General features: G+C 34.8%; 1 pseudogene; it reads left to right on the top strand.

Annotated features, from left to right (window-relative positions):
- The first annotated feature begins 5,098 nt into the window (after positions 1 to 5,098).
- LOC139974593 (U2 spliceosomal RNA) lies at positions 5,099 to 5,326 on the top strand (annotated as a pseudogene).
- Positions 5,327 to 6,000: the final 674 nt, after the last annotated feature.

Genomic DNA, 6,000 nt, shown 5'->3' on the forward strand with positions numbered 1-6,000 from the left:
CCCATAAGAATATGTCGATAGACTCAATTCGAGACATTTTTGCCTGATATTGAAGATAAGGAATAGGTGTGTGTAGGGGAGGGATGATATATATGTATATAGGCTATATATGTATATAGGCTATATATGTATATAGGCTATATATATATATATATATATATATATATATATATGTATATATATATATTTGATATATATATATATTTATATATATATATATATATATATATCATACCAATAGATATATATTTATTTATATGTAATACCAATAGTTCATACCAATATTATGTACATGGCTTGCATTGCTATAAACATCAGCATTCAACATAGTTGTTTGCTATACCCGCGTAAAATTAATTAGATAGTCGAGATCTGCTTAAAACACCAATCCATATCAATACTTTATTGAATTAATTACATTCTTAAGGTCGTACATGTTTTCTCTTATTTGTTTTTACCCGGATCACTACTTTCTTATAAAATACCTCTTCGTCGTTATTATCCTTAACGTACACCTCGTATGACTTTATTGAATCGTCTATCTGATGTATCTCGAGTGAACCACTCTCTGATATGTTATAACTACCGCTGTCGTACCCACGGCCTGATCTATAGCCGTCTTCATTGCGTATAAGTGGCTCATCTTCGTTTGTGTCATCAAACCAGTAAACAGCTACAATGTTCTCTCTGAAGTTGCATACAATCTCATTGGTTCTCGCGACACAAGTTTCTATAATTTCAAAAAAAGAAAGAGAAAGTGTCAACCATCAACTGAAAGTGGTGTGACGCTATCACACGATACGTGGTACAGCTGATTTCATGACAGCGTCACCTTTTAGTGAGATGGTTGTCTTGATGCTGTAACTTTCCTTGTTCGCATACTTCGACTACTAGAATAGGTTTTCAGAGTACACGTGGATGTAGCTGCACTGTAGTTGCCATGTTCGAAAATCAAACTTTTGTATTTTGTGGCAATTTTTCATTCATTCATTCATTCATTCATTCATTCATTCATTCATTCATTCATTCATTCATTCATTCATTCATTCTTTGTTTCATTCATTCATTCGTTCGTTCGTTCGTTCGTTCGTTCGTTCGTTCGTTCGTTCGTTCGTTCGTTCGTTCGTTCGTTCGTTCGTTCGTTCGTTCGTTCGTTCGTTCGTTCGTTCGTCCGTCCGTCCGTTCGTCCGTTCGTTCGTTCGTTCGTTCGTTCGTTCGTTCGTTCGTTCGTTCGTTCGTTCGTTCGTTCGTTCGTTCGTTCGTTCGTTCGTCCGTCCGTTCATCCATTCATGCATCCATTCATTCATCTTTATTCCAGTATAAATTAACATAAAATTTATAAATAGGATAAAAAAATGATAACAATAAAGCAGATCAAGAATGTCAGGTTAAGACAAGCAAATGTTTGAGAGATTAAGAAAACAAATAAACAAAACAATTCGTTAAAAAGTTTTTGAAAAGTTACAATAAAGGATCTAAGACGCCTTTCTGTATAAAAAGAGCTGTTCTCTGTAAATAAAAGATTTCTTAAAGAGTAATATTCTAAGACATGGAGTGATGTTTGGATTTCTAAAATCATAATTTGTTTTAAGAATTAAGCTCCTAGGGTAGAAGATCTCCCTTAATACCTTGAATAAGTTTTTATAATTATTCTAACCTTTACAGGAATGATACAGTTACCATTCATACATGTATACCCTATAGTTTGGGAAATTATTCATCGCTCAGAGCGCTTTGGTCTCAAGAGCTTTATAAGTAAATATCTCATTCTGGCGGGATGTAATCACCGCATTGGGTAAACTTACGTATTGGAAGTAAATGACTAAAAAACAGAGAAACACACTAGCGATCGTTGATACTTTATTCCTTTGAAGGAAAGTTGTACTCTTCGCAGCGTGAAGTTGTTTTAAGCAATTAACGCGTGAGAAAAAAAAAGCATCAGCGTAAGCATACACTTAGAAAGTGAAAATAAAATTGAAATATGTAAAGTTCATTATATACATATTACTCAAGCAAGACTCAAGGGAAATTCTTACTTGCACTGTTGAATAACCCGGATGTATTTCTGCTAAACAAAGACGTAATAACGCAAGGCATGAGGATTTTGGTCACCACATTTGACCAATTGTGTTACTTCATTTTCAAGTCTGGTGAAACTAATATCAAACTAATATTTCATTAAATATTTGAATGATCCATTAATGTTAGTTTTATGGCATTAATCAGGAGCATGTTCACACGTAACAGACTTAATCGCGTTCGGGATTTGTCAACTGGATTGTAATGAAGACAAACTTTTCAGAAGTAATATTCAGCCCAATTAATACCCATGACTGAAATACAACCCTGAGATGACTCTGTAATTAGACTCGTGTATGAAGTGGTTGTAATAGACATAAATTTGTAATAAGTGTTGTAAGGGTTTATTCACGGGACAGGCCAAACAGCAACGTTTTATGTAACATATGTTTCTGTTTCAGATGTAGATAATATAGAGTTCTCAGACTAATGTCAACGTCACTTAATAAAAAACAAATGTCATCCTTCATTAATATTAACCCGAAATGGGCATACCTTTATAAACAGCGACTGCATTCTTCCCACCACAATATGGTGTGCCATTCGTGTAGGTACATTCATGTTCACATTCTTCATCAGAACGTTCTCCCTTCTCCTTTAACACATCAATCCGTTTGTCACAAAGGCATATGGTTCCTTCAACCAATCCATAGTTCGTTCCTTTACCGAGTTGGCCATTGCAATACAAGGAACAATTTTCCGGAGAAATGGTTTTCGGCATGTACCGCCCAACTGTGATGTTGGAAGTTGATTTCATAAATGCAAAACAACCTACGTAGTCTGCATCTGTATCGAAAATGTATAGAAACCATCTTTATAGCATGTCACCCGATACTCATGGCTCATACAGTAACTACTGGTCATGTATTGTAACAACACAAAGTAGTAATTACCGATGCACGGTTGTGGGACATGAACAGTAGTTGCTGTACCAACCACTGAGTGCGAGTTCATTAACACGCAATTCTAAAATGAACGTGACCTTACTTCATTCTCGGCATGACGACTCGGCGTAATTTAAAATGAGGTGTAAACTTGAATCAAGCGGTACCGTACCTCCTTTACTTCAAACACATAGCTAGTTCAGTACATACTGGTTCCACATGTAACACATGTTACTACTGTTCATATCCCTCAACCGTGCATCATTAATTACTATACTTTTGTGTTCGTATCACGGTATCACGTGTACCAGGTGGCACCAGTAGTTACTGTACTAGCTATGAGTATCGGCAGAGCCTGTACATACACAATTAAGGACGGATTTCATATTTAAGAACTTTTTATATATAGTTGGGTTTAGTTGTTTATTTGTACAATCTAAGGTTAAGTGCTTTAAAATCTCTCGTTGCGGATTTTTTATTTCTGTTTCGTCCAGGAATTGCCTTAAAACGCCTTAAATCACATTAAATTCACGATTTTTTGACCATCGGTGGTTTCTTTCTTCTTCGTCAACATCCAATCTTCAAAACAGATCCATGATGATGATTACAAACACTACAAACTTTACTCCATTTGGGACCATTTATGGCTCTTTCGCGACAATGCTTAACTTTTCAAACGGCAGTTCACCGCTCGTTTTTGCGGTAGTAAATATTTTGTCATTCGTATTATTTATTTGGGCATTTACATTGCTTTGAGACTGTTGAGTATTCTAAAGGAAAATAACTTATTGGGTACCGTTTCGAAACAATTGTTGGCTATTGTCATTTAAAGATTTTAGTAAGCTGTACTATTTTGAGATGAAAATTGATGTTTATTTAGTGCTTTGTACCTCGTGCATACAGCAATAGTGCTATACCCCACTTCGTGCATTATCCTGTGGTAACCGCAAAGTAGACTGTAGAATAACCCCAAATTAATTATCAAATAGAAATATATAATATAATATTTTTTCATCATTTCCACGATAAAGTGGTAATAACTTACCAGAGGCTAATTGATAGAGCTGTCTTTATCTAAATAATTTAGATCACCTTAGGCAACAAAATTAGGCGGAGTCTCTTGAGTAAAACAGTGCAAACCTCTGTAACTGTATCATCATAATAACATTTACATAAAACATAAGCTTACGATAGATTCAGCAACGACAAATCGATAAGAAACATTTGAATTCAACTATAGTTTATGCAGTTTACTTTCGGTTTGGTGTTTTAAATAGCTACGAACAAGTCTTACATATAATGACTGTCATATTTGTCTTATAACATCGAGTACTTAACATTGAATTCTACAATATTTCAGGTGATATAATATTGTAGTTTTATAAGCCTGTTGTCATATCCAGGAGATTTAAAGATCGATAAGATTCAAAGATACGGTATTTATGAAGAATATGTTTCTTACCTTTTACAAAACTTACAGCGCTACAAGAACCAGTCACCGCGAATGCAAGAATTATAAGTTGGGAGCAGCTCATGTTCCCCTTCAGTACACTGTTTAAGCCCGTAATTCACTGGATAGCTGTAATCTTCGATCTCCTAATCTTCAAAACTGTTTGATCCAATTGGTGAAATTCTTCTGTCATATAAGTTTGGCACCCTTTCCAATTCTTACAAGTTAGCAATTAGGTACTTAATACGATATGCGATTATCTGTATGACTTTTAAGTGCTAATTAGTAATTACTGTAAATTGAAAGTTAATACACGAGTACGATACTATCGTCAGAAGGTATACTTCAATAGGAAGTGTAAAACAAAAGGATGGTAATTATGATAAACAACGTATGACGTAAAGTGATTCATGCTTGGCACAAGATCAAAACTAATTAGAACAATATTAAGAGCTATTCCATGACTAAAGCGGATATGCATCTCATATATACGGATAAAATACCATATTAAGAAAATCGACATTTTGATTACAATTGTTACTCACAAACTTGTTAAATCTGGTTGAAAATCAAGAACACTAGGGTTCAACATGTAGTTTCTGGCTAGTTTTCAATATAAATATAAAAGTTGATTTCATTTTAGTACCCTAATAATATAAATAGCCGAACAATTTGAAACTACTAAATATATTCTTGGCCTTTTGGCTAAGATCATGTGTAGTATCTGTTCTCTTTCGAGGGGATTGGTGATAAACACCCGACGATGATCACACAGTCACAGTCCCGATGCAAGGGGACTGGGGCTGAGAGCGGATCAGTCGTTCGGTAGTTTGATTTTCGTGCCAATTTTTCTGAAAAAGTACTAAATATATTTGTTTTATAATTTACTCTTAGGGAAAACAAATAATTAGCATTTTTTTCTAGTTTTAATTTTGCAATATTTTATTCGGGCTGTGTTGAATGAAGCATAAGGAGAGAAATGAATGTGGATTTCATATCATACAAAATAGCTTTAAACTCTAATTGACCGGATTTCTGCATTGTTCCCGTGATCTAACATTAACCTCTTCTTTTTTCATCTCAAATGAAACCACGATAAGAGAGATAACCTCAAGTGAAAGTCGTATTCGGCAGGGAATTGCCCTTTCAGTTTGTGCATATAAATTTCAAATGATCCTTGTGATGTTACTATGGCTTTATTGTGAGTGGTGTACTATGCTGCTTAATAACGTTACCTGACCTTTGCACTCGGCAGTGTCCATCAAAATATGCCGATGCAACGGTCAGGTTACGTTATTAAGCAACATAGTACCTGACCTTTGCACTCGGCAGTGTCCATCAAAATATGCCGATGGACTTGTGTAATGTAACCGTGATTGGCTTTGGAATTTAATCATAATGGTACCCTGCCATACTTAAAGAGGTAACAGGAATGTTAGAACTCACAAATCACTATATAAAGAAAAGTACATCATGAAAATAACAATTCGAGGCTAAAGTTAGATTTAGCGAAAAACCAATAACAATATTATGACCAGATTACCAGATCTGATAGTAGATAGAGAATAGAAGGTATTAAAGAGATTA

The sequence above is a fragment of the Apostichopus japonicus genome, chromosome 9 (assembly GCF_037975245.1).
Source record: "Apostichopus japonicus isolate 1M-3 chromosome 9, ASM3797524v1, whole genome shotgun sequence".
NCBI classification, from domain to species: Eukaryota; Metazoa; Echinodermata; class Holothuroidea; order Aspidochirotida; family Stichopodidae; genus Apostichopus; species Apostichopus japonicus.